Source organism: Ursus americanus, chromosome X (genome assembly GCF_024610735.1).
Source record: "Ursus americanus isolate L20-20 chromosome X, mUrsAme1.1.p, whole genome shotgun sequence".
Taxonomy (NCBI): domain Eukaryota; kingdom Metazoa; phylum Chordata; class Mammalia; order Carnivora; family Ursidae; genus Ursus; species Ursus americanus.
The window spans coordinates 98,002,542-98,014,935 of NC_142164.1; the positions used below are offsets into that span (position 1 = coordinate 98,002,542).

General features: G+C 36.8%; 1 pseudogene; it reads left to right on the top strand.

Annotated features, from left to right (window-relative positions):
* Positions 1–11,802: 11,802 nt before the first annotated feature.
* LOC123796888 (eukaryotic translation initiation factor 1 pseudogene) lies at positions 11,803–12,145 on the top strand (annotated as a pseudogene).
* The last annotated feature ends 249 nt before the right edge of the window (positions 12,146–12,394 follow it).

The window sequence follows — 12,394 nt, forward strand, 5'->3', positions numbered from 1 at the left end:
AATAGGTAAAAGGGGTTAAGAGTACATTTAACTTGATGAGCACTGAGAAATGTATAGAAATGTTGAATCATTACACTGTATACCTGAAACTAATATAACACTATGTTAATTATACTTGAATACAAAAATGAAATTATAAAACATTTTTTTCAACAGAAACTTTGAACTTTTTGGTAGATAAAAGTATTATCATTAATAAGTGGAAATTAAGATCTTAATTTTATAAGCAAATCTAGGGACCTCATTCAGGTTTCAATAATTTTGTGAAATATATTTTTCTACTCACTAGATGGCAATGACATCTTCCCCTTCCTCTCCATTAAGACAACCAAAAATATCTACAGATATTGCCAGATGTCCAGTTGGGGGCAAAATCACCTCTGGCTGAAAATCATTGAGCAACAATAATGTTGATTTCAGTACTGTTTTTAAAAAGAGAAAAAATTAGAAATAATATAAACATTCCCAAATAGGTGTCGATTAACAAATTATTACAAATTCACAAGGTGGAATACTATTCAATCTTTTAAAAATTAGGTTATAGAAGAATATACAGTGTTCAGGAAGATCTTTCCCATATATTGTTAAAGGAAACTGTTACATTACAAAACATTATTTTTTATAATTTGTGTGTATGTACTAAAGAAAAATGGACAAATGTAAATGGTAGCTCTCTCTTTAGGTGGTGAAATCAGAACTCTTTGTTCTGCTTTGTTTATATTTTAAAATGTTCTGCAATAACAGTACGTTACTTTTAAATAAGAATACAAATAGATATACTTTGTTGTTGCCTTTTAAAACAATAATGTGGGGGCGCCTGGGTGGCACAGCGGTTAAGCATCTGCCTTCGGCTCAGGGCGTGATCCCGGCGTTATGGGATCAAGCCCCACATCAGGCTCCTCCACTGTGAGCCTGCTTCTTCCTCTCCCACTCCCCCTGCTTGTGTTCCCTCTCTCGCTGGCTGTCTCTATCTCTGTCAAATAAATAAATAAAATCTTTTAAAAAAAAAAAAAACAATAATGTGAAAAATAATTTCCCAAAGATTTGAGACAGGAAGTGCTACTTTGAACTGAAAGAAAATGAAAACACTAATTAAAAAGATATATGCACCCCTATATTTATTGCAGCACTATTTACAATAGCCAAGATACAGAAGCAAGTCAAGTGTACATTGACAGATAAATGAATAAAGAAGATGTGGGGTGTGTATCTCTGTGTGTACACCCATACACAAACATATACATACAATGCAATATTACTCAGTCATGAAAAAGGATGAGCTCTTGCCATTTGCGACAATGTGGACAGACCTAGAGGGTATCATGGTAAGTGAAGTAAGTCATATGGAGAAAGACAAATACCATATGATTTCATTCATATGTGGAATCTAAAAAACAAATGAATAAACAAAGAAAAAGCAGAATCAGACCTGTAAATACAGAGAACAAACTGGTGGTTGCCAGAGGGGAGAGGGGTAGAGAGGTGGGCAAAACAGGCAAAGAGGAGTGGGAGATAACAGGCTTCTAGTTATGGAATGAATAAGTTACGGGGATGAAAGGTACAGCACAGGGAATATAGTCAATGGTATTGTAATAGTGCTGTATGATGACAGATGATGGTATACTCGTGAGCACAGCATGATGTATAGATTTACTGAATCACTATATCGTACACCTGAAACTAATGTAATACTGTACGTCAACTATACTCAAATACAACAACAAAAAAGTTACTTTGTGGTAGGATTTCAATTTGCAGATCCAATCAAAACATGTTACCAAGATAGCTGCCCACATTGTCTAATCATAAACTGATCTTAATTGGAAATGATACTCTGGAAGGTATGGGCTGAATTTTTAATGAACCACATCAGGTCATGCAAGTTGTCTGTCTGTCTGTCTGCCTGCCTTCTTCCCTCCTTTTCTTCCTTTTAACAACAAAGTGCTTAATATCTTCTTGTTTCTTTTAATTTTCTTCTTGTTTCTGAAGGGTGTAAAGCACAAAAGAATCTTACTCATTGGGATTTTGCTCTCCCAACAGCCAGAAGTGAAAAGGTTAGCAAAATGAGAACTTAAAAAATCATTAATAGGTCTATTTTACCTTGAACCTGAACACATGGGTAGAACAAGACCATATCTAACATGAGATGTGAATCATATAATATCCAAGCTAATGTTATTTACAGCAAACTTGCTTGTTTGAAATTCTATTTTTTCCCCTGCCTTTCAGACATTTTGCAGATTCATTCGTACATTTCCTTTTCTAAATTTTGCACCGAGATCGTAAGAGCAGAATCCATTATTCAACCTTGATTTTATTTAGCAATGACTGGATCTGTGTTTGTTTCAAATGCTCACAATCACTGCTAACTGCATTCTGAGAGTCCTGGTGGGTCTGACTATTTAATCATCTTGATTTCTCAGGCGATCATCTTCTTAGCCTTTATTTGCCATAACTTCCTCAAGCTTTGCTTGAGTAGCACCAATTCTAGCAGCCCCTCAAGATGACTATGGGCTATTCAATTACGAATTGAAAAATTGAGCCTGTTAGCATGAAATAAAGAGCAACAATTCCCTCACCTATACCTCCAAGGGAGGCCTCCACATAAACGCAATATATACTGCTTCTAAAATCATAGCGACCCCTAAAGACATTTAAATCAAATTGCACTAACATCTGGTTTCCCATAAATCAAAATTTAGATGCTATGTTTAAAGGAAGAATTTTAATGAAGGAAATAATTTTAAAAATTGAGGGCATCAACTGGAAGCACTCCCCTGATAACCTCACCGTACATTTATTCTCACGACGCATCTTTTCATCCCAGGAGATGCTAACCTATTTTGGATAACTTGTAAATCCCTTTCCTCTGGAGCACTGACACGATCACTCTCTTGATATTTAGCAAAAAGCTATAGATCTTGGATTGAACTAAAGTAGACTTACTTTACCTTCATCAGCAATGTGCTTAGTATGTTGCTGAAACATCATCAGTGTAAACAGTAACAAGCTTTCCCAGTATTCCAATGGGTCATTTCACAAAGTAAAATAAATTTTAAAAACAAACAATGCAATTTTTACTCACGATAGACTCAGACCATGCAGTTTGATTGTTACTGAAATTTACTGCAACAGACTCAACTTTATTTTCTGCCTACTTTTTGAAAACTGACGTATCTCTAAATGTCTATTCAAAAGTCAAACTCAGTGCTTAAATATTTTCTACATTTCACCTTCACCTGTGAGGAACAACCAGGAGAATCTATAGAACTAAAGCTACCTTGGTTGTTAATAAGCAGGAACTTGGACACTCTCCTTAGCACAGAGCATTTTGATAATGTCTTTGACAGTGGTGGCAAATTAAGGAACAGATGGGCACAGAGGACAAGAAGGGCCCTACTTTGACAGTGTTATTCCAGGCAGAGACATCTAATGAGTAACAAATAGAAAGGCACAGGACCGTTCTGAAGCTAACTCTTGCCCTAGTGTAAAACCACTTCACAAACATATTTGAAGCTTCTTCAACTTCTCGCTCTTTTTTTCCTCATCTTTGGTTCATTTTCATAGTAAAACAGAGCTGGGGAACTGAAGACAAAGATAACGAAGGGGAGGAAATGGCATCATAGGTTATAGTATTTATACTGTGCTCTTTGAACCCACTTCTCACAACCAGATGGCTTGTTAAACAGTGATTTCCAAAATTAATTGTGTAAATATCATCTGGGGATCTTGTTAAAATGTGTATTCTCATTATGTCTGGAGTGGGGCCTGAGATTCTGTATTCCTAATCAGCTCCCAAGTGCCGCTGCTGCTGCTGGCCTGGGGACCACCCCTCAAATAGCAAAGGTGTAAAAAACTTTAATCCATTAGACCCCAAATCCTATCTAATGTCAAACCATTCAAGAAGAGTCATGTCCCCCCACACTGAAAATAAAAGAACAAAATCATAGGCCAAATAAACCTCACATCAAGGCACACTTAACAGGTATGCTCTCTCATTTTATTCACAACTCATTTAATCTTAATAAAAATTTCCAGAACTAGGGAATATTACCCCCACTTCCTGGGTGAGGGGGCTGAGGAATAAAAGTGTTAAGGAGCCTGTCCAAAGTCACATGCCTGGAAAGGGATGAGGCAAGATTTTGCACTGAGGTTTCGTTTATTCTTGTCCAGCTCCTATGAATAGTATTTTATATGAATAAAAAGGCTTTCATACACATGAACACATTTGATCCTCATAATATATGCCTTGTGAGAAAAGTATGAATGACCTTATTATGCTCATTTTGTAGATGGGGAAAGTAAGGCTGGAAAGATTAAAGAGGATGGCAATGTCCCAGAGCTAATTAGCAACAGAGCTAGAGCTGTCGTTGACTACTTCTGATCCCCAGTCCTCTTCTCTTTTGTATCATTATCATGCTACTCGACAGTAATCAATTTGTAAACTAGAATAAAACAACAACAACAACTAGGAATGTGCTTCAGAAATTTCCAACAGAATTAGCATTATTTATAAACTAAGCCTATTAAAATAACTTTGAAAAAGAAAATACTGGTATGTAGGTTTCATTTCATTTTCAATGGTCTTAAAATGTAAATTCCTAATAATTGCTCAGTCTTACGTGACATCCTGGGTGGGAGGGTGGCAAGGGGGTACAGATCATACTCTGTTAGCCATAACAGTCTTTGTAATCACCTTATTTCATTTTCATACTTTATACTAAAATTTGAATTACTTTTCTTGATTTTAAAGGTCTATCTTGGGCAGACGGAAGTTAAATCCATTTCAAGGGAATCTCCTTCATTTTATTTAACAAAAACAGTATTCGTTTTGCTCTACAGATACTTAAATTCTGTATCTTCACCCTTTCTCTCAGCTGGCTCTTTTCCATCGGTATTTAAATGTAAGCATCTTCCTCCCATTGTAAAATAAAAGACTTTTCTTTTAACCCATGTGCTGTTACAGATACCACTCTATTTACCTCCTTTTCTCCAAAGACAAGTATGTTTAAAGATGTGTTTATATACATTATCTCCCCTTCTCTATGTTATTCCTCAACCTGCTATAGTTCGGATTCTGCCCTCCTAACTCCACTGAAATCACTATCCCTAAAGTCATCTATTTAGCCACATATTGGTTAATTCCATGGGCCCAACTGAATTTCCAGCAGCATTTGATGGGTTTATTACTCCTTTCCTTTGTGAAATGCACTCCTCCACTCCCAACTTCTGAAGCTAAAGGCTCTACTGAGTTTCTTCTAACTTCCATGCTTTTTTTCCTCAGCTTCTGCTGTATATAAATTTCTTTTCCAGTGTTCAGACCTCATTAATTTATTCAGTCCTCAGATACTTGTTGAGGCATACTCTGTTCTTTGAGTTATGCTAGGTGCTGGGGAAAACTGACTAAAAAACAACTGACATTCGGAATTCCACTTCAAGATGGCAACATAGGAAGACTCTGAACTCACCTCATCTGAGAACATACCAAATTACACCTATTAACGGAACAGTTGCTCCTGAAGAACTGAGGGCTGAGTGAACAACTACTAAACAACCAAAGATAGAACAGCAAGAGAAATGGAGACATAATAACAAAGGGAACCCCCACCCCTATGCTGCAAAAAGCAATGAGGAGGGATAATGCTGAGGGTCCACAAACAGATTCCCTGGACCATAGGCACAGAAAAAATGACGTGGTTTAAAAGAGCAACTAGCATATAAAAGAGACGACACTAGAACTCTGCCAAGCAGCAGAGGAGTTGTGGGAATGCTCTCCAGGTCAGAGAGGCTGGAGAATGACATGGTTTACATTTCCACCCCACCTTAAAAGCCTAGACTCGAGCAGGGTCTGGACACCATAACTGGCAAGTCTGGTGATCTCAGTGAGAGTACAACCTCAGCAAGAACAGAAGCCATTGGGACACAGAGAAAAAGCCACAGTTTACAAGGGGTGAGGGGCTGCAAGAACTTCTCTCCCCCCTCCACCTTAAAAGAGTAACTAGCATATATACCCACTCTAGCCAGCCAGCCAGCCAAAGTCAGCAATCACACAGTCTACATGGGGAACAACATACACAAAACCATTCCTTCAAGTTTAGGAGAAGTAGCCATTTCACCTAATCCACAGAAACAAACACAGAAAGACAAGCAAAATGGGGAGACAGAGGAATATGCTGCAAAAGAAAGAACAAGAAAAATCTCAGAAAAAAAGAATTAAATGAAACAAAAATAAGTGATATGCCTTATAGAGAATTTAAAATAATGACCATTAAGATACTCACTGGGCTAGAGAAAAGAGTGGAAGAACTCAGTAAGACCTTCAATAAATAGATAGAAAATATTAAAAAGAACCAATCAGAGTTGAAGAATACAAAAACTGAAATAAAAAAAAAACACTAGAGGAAACTAACAGTAGATTAGAGGATACAGAAGAATGTATCAGCAATCTGGAAGATAAGGTAATGGAAATCACCCAAGCTGAAAAGCAAAAAGAGAAAAAAAATTATGAAAAAATGAGAATAGACGGGATATCCTGGACAATATCAAGCAAATATTTGCATTAAAGGGGTCTCAGAAGAGAGTAAAAGGTGTAGAAAATTTATTTGAAGAAATAATAATTGAAAACTTCCCTAACAAAGGGAAGGAAACAGACATCCAAGCCCAAGAAGTACAGACAATTCCAAACAAGATGAACCCAAAGAGGTCCACACCATGACATATAATAATTAAAATGTAAGAGGTTAAAGATGAAGAGAGAATTTTAAAAACAGCAAGAGAGAAACAAGAAGTTACCTATAATGGAAACTTACCAGGCCATCAGCTGATTTTTCAACAGAAGTGTTGTAGGCCAGAAGAGAGTGGAATGATATATTCAGAGTGCTGAAAGGAAAAAAACCTACAAGCAAAAATACTCTACTGGCAAGATTATCATTCAGATTTGAAAAAGAGATGAAGAGATTCCCAAGCAGAAGTTAAAGGAGTTTATCACCACTAAGCGAGTCTCACAAGAAATGTTAAAGGGATTTCTTTAAGTGGAAAAGAATGGCCATAATCAGACATAAGAAAATTATGAATAAAAAGATGTAAAATATGACAACATATACACAAAATGTGGAGAAGGGAGTAAAAACAGAAGAGAAGGGGAAAAACAAAGATTTCTTTTTTAGAATGTGTTTGAACTGAAATGGCCATCAAATTAATATAGATTGCTATTTACTTAGGATGTTATACATAAACCTCAGAGTAATCACAAACACAAAACCTAGGACAAATACACAAAAAATAAAGTGAAAGAAAGCCAAACATAACACTGCAGATACTCATCTATCACAAAGAATGAGATGAAGAGAAGAACGGGACAAAGGAGAACTACAAAAACAACTAGAAAACAAATTTTTAAAATGGAAATAAGTACATACCTATCAATAATTACTTTAAATATAAATGGCCTAAATGATCCAATCAAAAGACACAGTGTGGTGGAATGGATAAAAAAACAAAACCCATCTATACACTGCTTACAGGAGACTCACCTCAGACCTAAAGATCCGTACAGTCTGAAAGTAAAGGGATGGAAAAACATTCATTGTGCTTCCACGAAGCAAAAAAAAAATAGCCAGGGTAGCAATACTCTTATCAGACAAAAAAGACCTTAAAACAAAGACAGTAACAAGAGACAAGGAAGGGCACTGCATAATGATAAAGGAATCAATCCAACAAGATATAACAATTGTAAATATCCATGCATCCAACACTGGAGCACCTAAACACATAAAACAAATATTAATGGACAGAAAGAGAAATTGATAATAATATATAAATAGTAAGGAACTTTAACACTCGACTTACATTAGTGGATAGATCATTTGGACAGAAAATCAATAAGGACACCATGTCTTTGAATGACACATCAGACCAGATGGGCATAACAAAGATATACAGAACATTCCATCAAAAACCAACAGAATACACATTATTTTCAAGTACATATGGAACATTCCCCAGAATAGATCACATATTAGGCCATAAAACAAGCGTCAATAAATTTAAGATGACTGAAATACTGCCATGCATTTCTGATCACAATGATATAAAACTAGAAATAAATCACAAGAACACTGGAAAAACACAAAAACATAGGCGACTAAACAACATGAGACTAATCAACCAATGGGTCAAGGAAACAATCAAAGAAGAAGTTAGTGGCACCTGGGTGGCTCAGTCGGTTAAGCATCCAACTCTTTTTTTTTTTTTGACAGAGATAGAGATAGCCAGCGAGAGAGGAAACACAAGCAGGGGGAGTGGGAGAGGAAGAAGCAGACTCATAGCGGAGGAGCCTGATGTGGGGCCCGATCCCATAACGCCGGGATCACGCCCTGAGCGGAAGGCAGACGCTTAACCGCTGTGTCACCCAGGTGCCCCAAGCATCCAACTCTTGATTTCAGCTTGGGTCATGATCTCAGGGTCATGAGATTGAGTCCTGTGTCAGGCTCTGCACTCAATGGCGAGTCTGCCTGAGATTCTCTCTCTCCCTCCCTCCCCTTCTGCACACCCTCCCAGCTCATGCGTCAGCTCGTTCTCAAATAAATAAAACTTTAATAAAGGAAGAAATTTAAAAATATATGTAGAAAAATGAAAATGAAAACACAACGGTCCAAAAGTCTTTGGAACAGAGTAAAAGCAATTCTAAGAGGGAAGTATATAATGATACAGGCCTACCTCAAGAAACAAGAAAAAAGTTCAACTAAACAATATAATCTTACATCTAAAGGAACTAGAAAAAGAAGAATGAAGCTCAAGGGGAGGAGAACAAAGGAAATAATAAAGATCAGAGCAGAAAAAAATGCCATAGAGACTTGAAAAAACAAGAGAAAAAAAATCAATGAACTCAACAGCTGGTCTTTTGAAAAGATAAAATTGACAAAGCTTTAGTCAGACTCACAGTGAAAAAAAAGAGAGCGAGAAAGGACCCAAATAAATAAAAACAAAAATGAGAGAGGATAAGTAACAACTGACACCATAGAAATACAAAGATTATAAGAGAATACTATGAAAAATTACACACCAACCAACTGGATAACCTAGAAGAGATGGTTAAATTCCTAGAAACATATAACTTCTCAAAACCGAATCTCTAGGAAGAAAGAGAAATTTGAACAGACTTATTACTAGTACAAAATCAAATCAGTAATCAAAAAACTACCAAAAAATAAAAACCCAAGAAGACCACATTGATTTACGGGTGAATTCTACCAAACATCCTCAAAATATTCCAAAAAGCAGAAGAGGAAGGAAAGTTTCCAAATACATTCTATGAGGCTAGCATTACCCTGATACTAAAAGTAGACAAAGACACCACAAATAAAGAAAACTACAGGCTAATATCTCTGATGAACAGAGATGCAAAAATCCTCAGCAAAATATCTGTAAAATAAATCCAACAATACATTAAAAAGATCATTCACCTCAATCAAGTGGGACTTATTCCTGGGATACAAAGATAATACAATATTTGCAAATCAATCATCATCGAAGACCACATCAACAAAATGAAGGGTAAAAATCATATATTTATCTCAATAGATGCAGAAAAATCATCTGGCAAAATTCAGCATGGATTCATGATAAAAACTCTCAATAGAGTAGGTTTAGAGGGAACATACTTCAACATAGTAAAGGACATATGAAAAAAACCCACAGCTAACATCATATTCAAAGGTGAAACACTGAGAGCTTTCTTCTAAGATCAGGAACAAGACAAGGATGTCCACTTTCACCACTTTTACTCAACATAGTATTGGAAGTCTTGGCAACAGCAATCAACACAAAGAAAATGGAGGTATCCATATTGGTAAAGAAGAAGTTTCTGGCATTATTTCCAGATGAAATAATACTATATATAGAAAATCCCAAAGATTCCAACAAAAAACTACTAGCAGTAATAAATGAATTCAGTAAAGTGACAGGATACAAAATTAATACCCAGAAACTGGTAGCATTTCTATATCCTAACAGTGAAGTTACAGAAATAAAAATATTAAAAATCAACACTATTTACAATTGCACCAAAAAGAACAAAATAACTAGGAATAACGAAAGAGGTGAAAGACCAGCCCTCCAAACCTATAAAATACTGATGAAAGAAATTGACGATGACACAAATGGAGAGATATTCCATGCTCATGAACTGGAAGAACAATATTGTTTAAATGTCCATACTACCCAAAGCAATACAGAGATTTAATGCAATCCCTATCAAAATATCAATAGCATTTTTCACAAAACTAGAGCAAATAATATTAAAATTTGTATGGAACCACAAAAGACCCCAGATAGCCAAAGCATTCCTGCGAAAGAACAAGGCTGGAAGTATCACAGTCCCTGATTTCAAGATATAACGGAAAGCTGTAGCAATGAAAACAATATGGTACTGGCACAAAAATGAGTCACATAGGTGAATGGAACAGAACAGAGACCCCAGAGATAAACCCACACTTTTAGGGCCAATTAAACTATGAGAAATGAGGCAAGAATATACAATGGGGAACGGACAGTCTTTTCAATAAATGATGCTGGGAAAACAGGACAGCTACATGTAAAAGAGATGAGGGGAGTGGGGGGTGGGCTAGCCTGGTGAAGGGTATTAAGGAGGGCACATATTGCATGGACTACTGGGTGTTATACACAAACAATGAATCATGGAACACTACATCAAAAACTAATGATGTACTGTATGGTGACTAACATTTTTTTAAAAAGAATAAAACCAGACTATTTTCTAACACCATACACAAAAATAAACTCAAGTTGGATTAAAGTCCTAAATGTGAGACCTAAAACCATAAAAACCCTAGAAGAGAACACAAGCAATAATGTCTCTGACATCAGCCATAGAAACATTTTTCCAGATATATCTCTTATAGCAAGGGAAACATAAGCAAAAATAAACTATCAGGACTATAGCAAAATAAAAAATTTTTACAGAGCAAAGGAAACCATAACAACCTACTAAAAGGGAGAAGATATTTGCAAATGTTACATTCAATAAGGGGTTAATATCCAAAATATATAAAGAACTTATATAACTTTACCCCCCCCCCAAAAAAATCCCATTAAAAAATGGGCAGAGGGGGGCGCCTGGGTGGCACAGCGGTTAAGGTTAAGCGTCTGCCTTCGGCTCAGGGCATGATCCCGGCGTTACGGGATCGAGCCCCACATCAGGCTCCTCAGCTGGGAGCCTGCTTCTTCCTCTCCCACTCCCCCTGCTTGTGTTCCCTCTCTCGCTGGCTGTCTCTATCTCTGTCGAATAAAATAAAATAAAATAAAATCTTTAAAAAAAAAAAGAAATCATAGCAAACATTTATAAAAGTATATTTTAAAAAAAAATGGGCAGAGGACCTGAATAGACATTTGTCCAAAGAAGACATACAGATGGCCAACAGACACACGAAAAGATGCTCAACATCACTAATCAGGGAAATGCATTTCAAAACCACAATGAGATATCATCTCATACCTGTTAGAATGGCTAAAATAAAAAACACAGGAAATAAAGAGTGTTGATGAAGATGTGGAAAAAAGGGAACTTCCGTGCAGTGTTGGTGGGAATGTAAATTGGTATGGCTACTATAAAAATAGTATGGAGGTTCCTTAAAAAATTCAAATTGGAGGCCCCAGTCACTGAGCCACCACCTCCCCCTTGAGTCCCCTTGCTTCCTGATGCTCCATTCCCCCCTACCCCCTGCCTTCTCCCACCACTGCCTTCCACAGGCAGTTTCCACTAAGGAAGAGGAATCATATTGTATGTCCGCTATCGAGAACCCCTAATCTTTTGACCCCTTTGCTGATGCAAGTAAGGGTGATATCTGCTTCCTGCTGGCACTGAGGATCATGTCCATATAAGAATTCAACAGAGAAATGGAAGGAACACCCTTACTACCATCCAAGGGATTGCTGATGATTATGATAAAAAGAAACCAGTGAAGAACATGTTTAAGAAGAAATTTACCTGCATGGTACTGTAACTGAGCATCCAGAATATGGAGAAGTAAGTCAGCTACAGGGTAACCAGTGCAAGAACATATCCTAGTTCCTGGTAGAGACTGGACTGGCTAAGGAAGACCAGCTGAAGTTTCATGGGTTTTAAGTGCTTTTGGCTGAAGCTTAAGTGAGGATTACCTTGCAATGAATAGAATTTTCCTTCTTTTTTTTCTAAATTTTTTATTATGTTATTTATTCACCATACAGTACATTATTAGTTTCCGATATAATGTGCCATGATTCATTGATTGCGTATAACACCCAGTGCTCCATGCAGTACGTGCCCTCCTTAATACCCATCACTGGGCTAGCCCATCCCCTTTGAAACCCTCAGTTTGTTTCCCAGAGTCCATAG